This window comes from Schistocerca cancellata, chromosome 4, assembly GCF_023864275.1.
Source record: "Schistocerca cancellata isolate TAMUIC-IGC-003103 chromosome 4, iqSchCanc2.1, whole genome shotgun sequence".
NCBI lineage: Eukaryota > Metazoa > Arthropoda > Insecta > Orthoptera > Acrididae > Schistocerca > Schistocerca cancellata.
Genome location: NC_064629.1, coordinates 23,403,644 through 23,416,581, shown reverse-complemented (window position 1 = coordinate 23,416,581; position 12,938 = coordinate 23,403,644). Strand labels below are relative to the sequence as shown.

Genomic DNA, 12,938 nt, shown 5'->3' with positions numbered 1-12,938 from the left:
AGCCGGTGCTTGCGGAGCACCGGAGTTGGCGTGGCCCGCTTGAAGCCATTCACTGCTTTTACTGGTGTCACCCTGTGATATCTGCTATTTGTGACCTTCTCTGTGAACTTAATCATACTATCTGCCCAATTGTCTTTCTCTGGGTCCCAAGTTGAAAGTATCCTAGGGAATGAAATGTCTAGTAGTTCAGCTAGATACCCCCCCTCCCCATTCACTTCCACAATCCAAGGTGCACATTTGTAGGTGCAATTAAGGGCTCTGCTCACTCAAAGATGGCATGACATCTGGTGTGCTACTGCCCCCTATGATAAACTCTGCACTGTCAAGGAGACTACTGCTGCATGACAATCTTCCTTGTGTGAAGGAATCCACCATTGCATATTGCCCCCACACTGGTCATACCGGAAGTAACCCCTGGTATTCTTTTATGTAACAAGCCTCCCACACATTCTGGTTGAATGTCCCTTCTTCCTGACCCTCCATGTTAAGCATGGTCTTCTGAATTCTTTACCTCTCATATTTGTGGCCAACTCAAGCAAAATTGACCTGGTTCTCTGTTTTTTGAGTGACAGTGGTTTTTATAATGTTTAAACTACCTTTGGGGTTGAGGGGGAGGTGTGGCTAGGGTTGGTCAGTGGTCTCTCCTGTCACATACTGGTTCAAAGACCCTTGACCCTGCCTTCTTTGCCTGCTTCTTCTCTTATTCGCATCTATATCTACACTATTCAAGCCACCTTACATTTTATGGTGGAGGGTACTCTGTTTACCCGTATGACTTCTCGATTTTCCTGTTCCAGTTTTGTATGTTTCATGAGAAGAATGATTGCTGGTAAACTTTGCTATTTATTGCAGCTCCCAGCAGACATGTCTCCTGCAACGCTGTCTTCAGCGTTTTCAGGACCGTCTCTATTCGTGGAGTGTCACAAATTATTTTTGCTTTTGTGGTACCAAATCAGTTTGTGTCAACTTCTGGCAGTACAAGGCATTTCTTCCACCGTCCTTACGTCTGGGCCAAAATGCTCTTCCGTTCGTGGATACAATTACGTTCGATAGGAAACTCCGTTGGTCTCTCCACATGTCCTACCTGGCTGCATGCTGCACCCGATCCTCAGTATCCTTCGTGTATTGAGTGGTACCTCTTGGGGAGCTGACCAGACTGTCCTCCTCCGCCTCTATCGATCTCTTGTCCACTCCAAGTTGGATTATGGATGCATTGTCTACTCCTGTGCACGGCTGTCTATCTTACACCGTCTAAATACAATCCACCATTTGGGGATCCGTCTTGCCACTGATGCCTTCCGTACTAGCCCAGTTGAGAGTCTATACATAGTAGCCGGTGAACTACCACAGACATATCGGCACGACATCCTGCTCAGTAGGTATGCGTATCGGCTTTCTTCCATGCCAGGCCACCCAACCTGTGACCCTTTTTTTGATGACATTCTTGACTGCCAATACGAGATGTACATTTCTTCTCTGTGGAATCCCGGTGTCCCCTTTGTCACCTGCTTCAGCAGCTGCAGTTAACACTTCCTGCCACTTTCCGAATGGGTGAGAGCCCTTCACCACCTTGGCTTCAGGCACAGGTTTGTGTTCATTTTGACCTCAGCTCATTCCAGAAGGATTCAATACCTGAGCTGATCTATCGCTGCAAGTTTCTCGAACTTCGCTCACAACTTGCCGATCACATATTTTTGTACACTGATGGTTCCAAGTCCGCCCATGGTGTTGGCTGTGCTTTTGTTGTCAGGGATGATAAGTTTCAATACTGGCTTCTCGACCAGTGCACAATTTTTACGCAGAGCTGTTTGCCCTCTATCAGGCTGTTCACTACATCCGGAGGCACCAGCTCACTTGCTGTGTGATCTGCTCTGACTCCCTCAGTGCCCTTCAGAGTCTGGACGATCCAGCTCCAGTCCACCCCATCGTTTGACAGATCCAGGACGGCTTCCATTTGTTCCCGGATGGGTGAGCCCAAGTGATGTTCATGTGGGTTCTTGGCCATGTTGGCGTGCCTGGGAATGACACTGCTGATGCTGCAGCCAAGGCCATAGTCCATCTCGGTCGGCCCACCGCTTATTCTGTTGCCTCGCAAGATATTCGTAATTTTCTCTGTCGGCATATCACGTCACATTAGCATGACCATTGGTGCTCCATTCATGGGAACAAACTCAGAGAAGTCAAACCTGTCCCAACAGCCTGGTCGCCTTCCTCCCAGCCGTCTCGCCATGAGGAAGTAATGTTAGCTCGGTTCCGAATAGGGCACTGCCACTTTAGTCGCCGCTACTTGTTGAGTGGCGACCCTGCACCCAGCTGTCCTTTCTGTCGCCAGCCATTAATAGTCAGACATTTCCTGATCCTCTGCTCCTTTTTTAGCCACTTATGTCTCAGGGTCGGGCTGCCGCCCGCTTTGCCGGACCTTTTAGCGAATGACGTGTGAGCTGTGGCTCGCGTTTTAAGTTTTTTAAAAAGCAGTAATATGACGAGAGGTTTGATTTCTACCTGGTGACTCCGGTGTCTTGTCGATGTCTTTTAGATACTCTACTGTAACGTCTTGACGCTTTAGATTTGTTTTTTCTTCTTTTCTGTATTAGACCTCAAAACGGTTTTTTACCCTTGCAGTCCCAGCATTCTGTGGTTCTCTATTAGGTGCTTATGACCTTAGATGTTTTGTGCCCCCCTCCACCATAAAAAAAGTCTCTACACTGCTGCAGCTCTACAGAGCCCGTGTTCAATCCCACCTTGACTATGGGACTCTGGTTCATTGTATGGAGGCACCCTCAGCGTTGTGTTTACTCGACCCAGTGTGCCACTGTGGCATTTGCCTAGCAGCAGGAGCTTTTAGGATGGGTCCAGAGACCAGTGTCCTTATGGAGGCTGGAGTCCCTCCATTGCACAACTGCTGGCCAGTTACGTTCCACATGTTCGTTGTTCTCCTGTGCATCTGAATCACCATTTCCTTTTCCACCCACGGTGCTTCATTCCTGCATTGGCCAACCAAAGCAGGGCTTCCAATTGCAGTTCGTGTCCGATCTATTCTTTCCGAACTGGAGTCTTTGCCTTTACCAGCTATACTTGAGGTCAATTCACATTCCATGGTGTACACCTAGGCCGCGGCTTCGCCTGGACCTCCTTTCACATGGCCCTAAGGACTCAGTTAACCCTGTAGTTGTCCGCTGCTACTTCCTCTCGATTGTTTTTTATTTATTTATTTATTTATTTATATACTTGTTCCATAGATCTGTACATGTGAGCAAGTCACTCAGATGTGGAACGTGTCAATGTACATAATAAAATACATAGAATAAAGACATTGTTATAGTATTAATAACAGTGCACAAAAGTCATACTTATTAGCTTAAAAACTAGTCAACATAAATGTGAAGATAGCAGTTTCATATTTAGGGCATTATTGCATCTATTTTAACCTTGAACAGTGATCAAAACTTCCCACTTTGGGTTTAAAAGTGATCCAAAAATGGAAATGAGAAAAACAGGAATTGTTACATTAGGGCATTATTACATTAGTTTAACAGTAAACAGTGTCAAAAAATTTAAAAACATCTTTCCAATCTGGGTTTTACTTATTTCTCTGAAAGAATTCCTCTAGTGAATAAAGTGAGGTCTCAAGTAAATAATTTTTCAAGCTACGTTTAAATACTGATGTACTACTCCTTATACTTTTGATGCTGTTGGGTAGGGAATTGAAAATTTTCCTTCCAGCGTACTTACCCCTTTCTGAATAAGTGTAAAGTTCTTTAACTCACAGTGGAAATCCTCTTTTCTTCTGGTGTTATGTTCATGATGTAGGTAATTCATTTCATACAGAGTGGGGTTATTTATTATGAAGCACATCAGTGAATATATGTACTGAGATGTTGCTGTCAGTATTTCAAGTCGTTTAAAAAGATTTCGACATGAGGTTCGTGGGGGTGCACCACAAATGATTCTTATTGCTCTTTTTTGTGCTGTGAGGATTTTCTTTGCGGCAGGTGTATTGCCCCAGAAGATGATACCATAACACATGACTGAATGAAAATAGCCAAAGTAAGCTGACTTTGAGATGGTAATGTCATTGAAGCGTGACAAAATTCGTAAAGCAAATGTTGCCGACGTCAGCCGTTTTAGTGTTTGTAGAACGTGATGTTCCCAGTTCAGCCTACTGTCCACGTATATGCCTAGGAATTTTGATAAGTACACTTGCTTTATCATCTGATCATTCTGTGTGATAACTATTTCTTTTGGGTTTTTGTGGGTTGTCTGGAACTGGATAAAATTGTTTTTTTTTTTTTTTTTTTTTTTTCAGGTTTATTGAAAGGGAGTTAATACTAAACCAACCCAGAACTTCTTTAAGGATATCATTGACCTCTTATTCTAAGTCAGTAGTTGACACATTATCCACCACAATGCTCGTATCATCAGCGAACATTGTAAATTTACACTGCTTATTGATGGATAAAGGCAGGTCATTAACATATATGAGGAACAGCAAGGGCCCAAGCACTGATCCCTGTGGCACTCCATGCTGCACAATTCCCCACTCAGAGTCCACTATATATTGTGATACACTATCTGAAACGTCTAGAATAATCTTCTGCTTCCTATTTTCGAGGTACGATTTTAACCAGTTCCCTACAGGTCCTGTAATTCCATAATGACAGGCCTTCTTGAAGAGTATCTGGTGATCTACACAGTCGAACGCCTTTGATAGGTCGCATAAGACACCAATTGGCAGCCTCTTGCTGTTTATAGACTCTAGAACATCATTTGTGAATGAGAAAATTGCGTTATATATTGAAACTCCCTTTTGAAAACCAAACTGCTGACTGTTAATGATGTTCAGGTCACCAAGGTGAGCCACAATCCTGTTGTACAGAGCTTTTTCTAGGACTTTTGAAAATGTTGTTAATAGAGAGATAGGGCGATAGTTTGACACATTTGTAGCATTCCCTGCTTTGTACAGGGGTCTGACAACAGAGTATTTCATTCTGTCTGGAAACACTCCTTGTTGCATGGATGTGTTGCAGATGTGAGACAAAACTTCGGTCACTTCACTACAGCAAGCCTTCAACAGCTTGCTTGAAATATCGTCGATACCAGCAGAATGTTTATTTTTCAAAGACTGTACGATTTTTTTGATTTCATTGGCAGTAATGGGAAGCACACTTATTTGACTGAAAGGTTCTGGAAAATTATTTTTCATTATACAGGCAGCTTTATCTACAGAACCATGGCAACCTATCTGTGTTGGGACAGTTAAAAAATGTTGGTTAAAGATTTCAGCAATTTCCTCACTATCAGTTATCTCTGAGTTGTCTACAGTTAAAACAATATTTTTGTCTTTGGTGTAGTTTACAGTCCCTGTTTCTCTCTTTATCACATTCCAGATTGTTTTAATTTTATTTTCAGAATTAGTAATTTCAGATGCTATACACATAGTTTTAGAGTTTTTAATTACTTTGGCAAGAATTTTACAGTAGAGTTTATAATGTTTTAGCTGAGCAGGGTTGTTAGAAGTCTTTGATGCTATGTAGAGTTGTCTTTTTCTCTGACAGGAAGCTATGATGCCCTTAGTGAGCCATGGTTTTTTTTGCAGACCTAGCAGGTTGGACTCTGTATGACTTTTTTGGAAATACACTTTCAAAGGTACCTGCTATCTCATTTGTGAATAAATTTTATTTTGAATTAGCAGTTTCTGCTAGATAAACAGGTGTCCAGTCAGTGTGCTGAAGACATGATCTGAATGTTTGAATAGCTTCCTCACTTATTTTCCTTACTGTTTTCCATCTAAGTGAGGTGTCACTCAGAGGAATTCCCAAGCTGTTGAAAGTAACTCGTCCGTCATGGTCAGACAGACCATTTATAACAATTTCAATATTATTACATATACAGCTACTCCTCCTTTGTCCATATAGTTCCTGCAATAAGACGTTGCCAAAACATAGTTGGGAATAGGGACCACTTCAATACCAGCAGTGATGTGGTGTTCTGTTAGACACAGAATGTGGGCACTGTTTATACCTTTTGTGTCTTCTATATTTGCTGTGAACTGATCCAGCTTGCAGTATAGGCCTCTTATGTTCTGATGAAACACTGTTAACTTTTGTTTGTCTTTAATTGTATTGCTGTTTGAGTGAACTTTCGTTTGTGTATTAATTACTTGTTGCAGATTTTTGTTACTGGACCAAATCCTGCTAGAGTTGGCCCAGCTCACTAGTTTCCCTCGTTAGTTAGGGCTATGACTGGTCTGCTTTCATGATCGTTATTGTTTAGGCCTATTATTTAATGAAAAGCTTTTCCAATGCCTGCTGCTAGTTTATTTTTGCCAAACTGATTTAGATGTAGTCGATGCTTTGTGAAGCAGTGTCTCTTATACCTGTCTGTATCCAGTAGTGTCACATTCGTAAACTTAGTGCAAAAGTGTTTCAGTTTACTATTCGTTAGGCGAATTTCTCTGTTCACACAAGACCAGTCTGCCAGGTCATATCTCGTGGGCATAGTTGTTAGTATTATGTTTGTATGCTGTAATAACTGCAGCAATACAAGTAGCTTTTTAATGAAAGTGCTGGCCTCGTTGCAATAAACATCGTTTGCTCCTGCGATTATCGCAACACAGTCTTTTTCCATGAATTTAGCACATTCTGTGTGTATGTCTTCTACCACATTCACGAATTTTGCTCCTGGTTTAACAATTGCTGATATACACGAACCATCTTGAGCAGAGTTCGACATGCATGTCGAAATATTGCGAGCATGACTGTCTCCAAATATTTTTACGTTATTTTTCCATTGTGTTTGTTTACGTATGCGATCGGAACTTCTTCTTACACAACCACGCGTGTTTTGTGTACACGTGTTGCCGTCTACTACAATTTTAGATGCACTGTTTTTGTTATTTGAATTATCACTGTTTATCAAGCACTGAACTTTGTCCACTGTTGAGGCTTCTTTATTCACTTGTGGGTTTCCTTTCTTGTATGTAAATGTGGCGTCGTCGACGGTTACGTTTTCACGACGTACATAACACCGATCTACACACACTGTCGAAGCACTACTGTTTTGTAGAGCTGTATATCGGTCTTGGAGGACAGCGTATTTCACTTCTAGCACTTCAATATCGGTTTGTAGCATTCTGATTATTTCGTCCTTATTTTTGATAATGTTTGAAAATTTACTTTCACACGCGGCTGCTATGCACGGCTCACAGGTCCACAAATAGTCATCAGTTACGAGTTTTAAGTTGATCTTGCAGCAATTTTCATGAAACCAGTACTTGCAGGTTCTACACTGAATTCCTTTACGAACTTTTCTCATACACAATTTAGAATTACTATTACTTTTATCTTCATAACTGGGAGCTGAACCTACACGTACTTTCTCTATCGGCTCCATCTTACCAGACCTTGACATGTACCGAGGCCACGAAGTGGTTTACACCAACGGCTCGATGGCTGATGCTCATGTCGGCTTCGCGTATGTCCGTGGAGGACATATTGAACAGCATTCCTTGCCCGACGGCTGCAGTGTTTTCACTGCTGAGCTGGTGGCTATATCTCATGCTCTTGAGCACATACATTCATGCCCTGGGGAGTCATTTCTCCTGTGTACTGACTCCTTGAGCAGCCTACAAGCTATCGACCAGTGCTACCCTCATCATCCTTTGGTAGTGACCATCCAGGAGTCCATCTATGCCCTGGAATAGTCCAGTCGTACAGTGGTGTTTGTCTGGACCCCAGGTCACATCGGAATTCCAGGCAATGACCTTGCCGACTGGCTGGCCAAACAGGCTACGCGGAAACCGCTTATGGAGATCGGCTTCTCCGCAACTGACCTGCGTTCAGTACTACACCACAAGGTTTTGCGACTTTGGGATGCGGAATGGCATAACCTCAGCTTCCACAACAAACTGCGTGCCATTAAGGAGACTATGAATGTGTGACACTCCTCCATGTGGGCCTCTTGCAAGAAGTCTGTGGTTCTCTGCCGGCTCCGAATTGGCCATGCTTGGGTGACACACGGCTACCTCCTGCGCCATGATGACCCACCTCAGTATCGGTGCGGCACCCAGCTGACAGTGGCCCGTATCTTGGTGAGCTGTCCTTTGGCTGCCCTGTGATGGACTCTTCAGTTACAGGACTCATTGCCATTAATTTTAGCTGACAACACCTCATCAGCTAATTTAGTTTTCGTTTTATACGTGACGATGGGTTTTATCATTGTATATATGTTTTCGCGCATGTCCTTTATCCCTTTGTGTTCTCCACTCTAATACTTTTTGGCTGGGTGTTTTAATGGGTTGTAGAGTGGCTGGCCTTTCCTTTTTATTCTCGTGGTTGGCCAGCCACGGTCTTCTGCCCTCTTGTTTTTATCACTTCTACCTGTTTCTTGCTTCTCTCTGTGGTTTTCTTTTCCTGTTTTGTCCATAGTAGTGTTGATGTCCTTCTGGTTCTTCCAATCTCCTGTTATTGTGCTTTCATTTCTTCTTTCCCTTGTGTAATTATTTTACCTGGAACAAGGGACCGATGACCTTGCAGTTAGGTCCCCCCCCCCCCCCCCCCTCTCCCCCTCTCCCTTTTAAACGAACCAACCAACCAACCTTACCCATTGCTCTGATGTGGCACCAGGGTCAGACTGCACCCACAATAAAATGCTGAAACATCTCTCAGTGGATTGTCAGCGTCACATTCTTGCCCTCTTTAATTGGACATGGAATGAGGGTGAGTTCTCACCTCAGTGGCAAGAAAGCACTATAGTTTCAGTACTGAAACAGGATAAGTACCCACTAGAGAGGGATAGTTTTTGTCCAATTGGTAAGTAATCTGTAAGTTGCTCGAATGCACGGTGAGTAAGCGGCTATGTTGGCTAATTTGGTTCACCTAGAGTCCACCATCTGGGCAGCTTTTGCACATCGTCAGCACCTCATCGTTGTCTTTTTGACCTACAGAAGGCTTATAGCACGACATGGTGTCACTACATTCTCACTACATTATGCTGGTGGCTATATCTCGTGCTCTTGAGCACATCTGTTCATGCCCTGGGGAGTCTTTTCTTGTGTGTACTGACTCTTTGAGCAGCCTACAAGTTGTGGGGTCTACTCCCAATTTTTGTCAAGAACTTCCTCTAGATCTGTATGTTCTGGGTTCAAGTGAGTTTTCTCTCAGTACCCTGATATCCAAGAGGACGGGGTCCTGCAGGGCTGTGTACTGAATGTCCCCCCCTTTCTGGTGGCCACCAATGGTCTAGCAGTGGGTGCGGGGTCTTCGGTATTGCCCTCCTTATATGCCAACAATTCTTGCTTTTATTATTGCTTCTCTAGTATGGGTGTTCCTGAGCGTTGTCTACAGGGTGCCATATGAAAGGCACAGTCTTGGGCTCTCACCCATGGTTTTAGGTTTTTGGCTGGCAAGACTCATGTTATGCACTTCTGTCACTGTTGTACTGTGCACCAACACCCAGTGCTTTACCTAGACGACCAATTACTTCTTGTAGTTGAGACATACCGCTTCTTGAGGCTGGTCTTCAATTCCCGGCTGACGTGGCTTCCCCACCTTTGCCAACTTAAGTGAAAGTGCTGGCGCACCTCAATACACTTCACTGCCTCAGTTACACTAGGTAGGGTGCAGAGTGCTCTACCCTTTTGTGGCTTTACAAAGTCCTGATTCTGTCCTGTCTTGATTATGGGAGTCTTCCATATACTTCATCATCATCCTCACCATTGCAGATATTGGACCCCATTTATCAGTTTGGGGTCTGACTTGTGATAGAAGTCTTCTGAACAAGACCTGTAAACAGCTAACGGCCTACTAGTAGAGTCTGGAGTCCCTTCGTTACCCATCAGACACCTACAACAGCTGCTGAATTACACAATATGGATTCGTAGCTTGCCTGAACATCCCAACTACTGTGTCCTTTTCCATGGAAGGGAGCTCCACTTCGCACAATAGCGACCCATAACTTGGTTTACAATTGCTGCATGCCTGCAGTGTGTCTATTTGGAACTGGAACTTCCTCCACTGTCACTTCTGTTCAGGGAAACATCACATCTGCTCCCATGGATTGTGCCCCGACCTTGGATTAGTCTTTAAGTCTCCTTTGGTTCAAAAGATTTTGTTGATTCCATGGTTTTAGCATGGTCTTAGCTGTCTTTGAGAAGTATCCGGGTTCAGAAGTGGTATTCACTGATGGCTTAACAGTTGACAGACGAACAGGCTTTGCGTACACACATGCATGGTGCAATGAACTCCCTCTCTGCCAAACGGCTATAATGTCTTCATTGCTGAGTTGATTGTCATTAAATTAGCTCATGTTTGTACATAATTGGCAAGTGTGTTCTAATCTGTAGTGACTCCCTGAGCAGCCTTCACACTAAAGACCAGTGCTACTCTCCTCACTAACCGGGTACGGCTCACCAGGATCTTACCTCTGACTTCCATCAAGCTGGACGGCCAGCCAGTTTCATTTGGACCCCCAGCTGTGTTGGGATTTCAGAAAATGAACAATCTGACTGGTTGGCCAAGTTGACCACCAGGATGCCTATTCTGGAAATGGAGGTCCCAGAACTGGACCTTCGGTCATTTACGTGCCATAGATTGCCGGAAATATGGAACTCAGAATGGTCTGTCCTGTTCTTTCCAAACAAACCGAGGACAATTAAGGAGACCACGTTCATGTGGCAGTCTTCCCTGCATACTGCTTGCAGGGAATCCAGCCTACAAACAAAGCTACAAAGTCTTTTGAAGTCAACTTGATAATTTCATCAGTGTAAACATTCTTAATTACCTCCAAAAGGGAAGCCCCAGGCTTGACATAACTCGTGGATTTCACAACTGATGCCTCATTAACAAGAGAGGCTATTCCGCATCCATGGCTATCAGCTAAAATGTGCAGTTTTCCCATGTGGTTATGTATTTTTTGTTGTGACCTAGGCATATGTTGACATGGATTGCGCGTTGGCCTATTTTGGGGAGCAGCCACGGCTGAAACATGGACCTGTATATATTCAAAAATATTTTGTGAAGCACTATCATCACTTAGCACTTCGTACCTGTTTTGTAGTTGAATAGGTGGGTTTAGTCTGACCCTGTAGACATTGGTATCTTATTTCCATTCTGACGATGATTTTTCATGTGTTTTCGGTGACGGATCAACTTTTGCACACCAAGAATGGAACTTTGTTTCGCATACACCATTACTGCCTGCTCTCCCGTACTTATTACACTCGTTATGTCTTGTATTTTTGGTACCATACTTAATGATTCCTGAGTGAAGTTCACTGAGTGATTTATTTACACCCGTTGTGTTCAGCTTCGGGGATTTGTTGCACTCGTGTTGTAAAACGCGTATCTCTTCCACTAACACTGCAATGATATTGTTTGTGTAATCCATCTTATTAAGTTTTTGCACAGGTTCGTCTCTGCTACATTTTGCGCAGAACCATATCTTACGTTTAGGATCTACGTTAACACATGAATAATGAAACGCAGTTTTACATATCGTGCACATTACACCTTTAACCGCACGTTTTTTGCAGTGGCAGGGATCCGAACCTAATGTTAAACTTGTTTCCCTGAAAGACAATGTAGATGCTCCACATGTGTAATTCTCCTTGTTACTTCTTGTGGTTCCACAGTTTTTTTCTGTGACTTTTTTTATTATGTAGCATGGCATGCACAAGTTTTCACAATACACACTGACTATATTGGACGATAAACACTTTTCCTCACTATTTTTACACTTTTTTGTGGACTTTACCCACTTGTGATCCTCACTCGGCACCATTGCAAAGAGCAACATTGTAGACATGCAGAAAGTATGGGATGAAATGGTAGCTTTGTGCATGCACAAGACTAGCAGTTTGAGGAAAATTCTCGCATTAGTTCTGTCGGTTGCCAGCCATCTGTGGCCAGTTTGCACCTACTGCCTGAACAGTGCACTGCTTATCAGGGAGAGTTAGAAGTAGTCAGTGTTGCTACATGGAATGCCATTTTCACACTGCACATGTGCATGATAATTTGGGACTGCTGCTCGAACAGCCCTACTATCAGTAACTGTAAACACTTGTTGCCTGATGGCTGTTTCATAATATGCTAGGAGTCAACATTTTTCTGAGGTTTCTTCTAGTAAAAACCTCGTGGAAATGTTGTCTCCTAACAATTACTGACATAGCCGTCAGTGAAGAAGTATTTATGGGTTATTGAAAGTTAGACATCTATAATCAGAGACACTGCTTCACAATGGGCCAACTCTTACTTAACAGATAGGGAACAAATACCATAGTAATTGCAACTTTAAAATGAAGCAGTCATTTCTCATACTCAAAGAAAAAAAAAATCTCAAGTAGTCCCACAAGGTTTGATATTGAGTCCCTATGAGTTCCTTTTCTACATAAATGATCTACTACTTGTTAAAAATGCACATTCAGTTTTATTTGTTGATGATACTTCAATTTTAATTGAAAATATGGTGCCTGAAAGAATTCCAGAAAAAGTAAAAAGTACTTTAGAAAAATTTGAATTGTGGTTCTATCAAAATGAAGTAAAAGTAAATAATTAGAATGGAGTAAACAAAAATAACAGGATATCACAGAAGCAACCATATAAAGCTTTTAGGCTGAAACCTAAATAAAAATTTAAATTGGAAGGTACACATTGACTACTTAGCAAATAAATTGAATAGCTTAGCATGTGCAATTGTATTTTCTCATGTGCCGCAAACATAGAGTACCACAAAGATACCTGTCACTATTACTGTGATCTGTTATTCATTATGTCATAATCTTAAGGAGAAATTTTGCAAATGTAATGAGGCACTTAGTATTTTAAAAAATTAGGAATGTGTTTTGCCAAAAAACAGGTATGCTGTTGACCACCAATAAAAAAATTTAAAAATGCTATCAATTTCCTCTCTTTACATACCAGGTGATTATAATTAAAGTTTCA

At 42.6% G+C, this 12,938-nt stretch overlaps 1 protein-coding gene across 2 annotated transcripts in view; it reads left to right on the top strand.

Annotated features, from left to right (window-relative positions):
- The window catches only part of LOC126184687 (RNA pseudouridylate synthase domain-containing protein 1-like), a 53,588-nt gene that overhangs the window by 21,289 nt on the left and 19,361 nt on the right, over nucleotides 1-12,938 (top strand). The window lies entirely within an intron of this gene.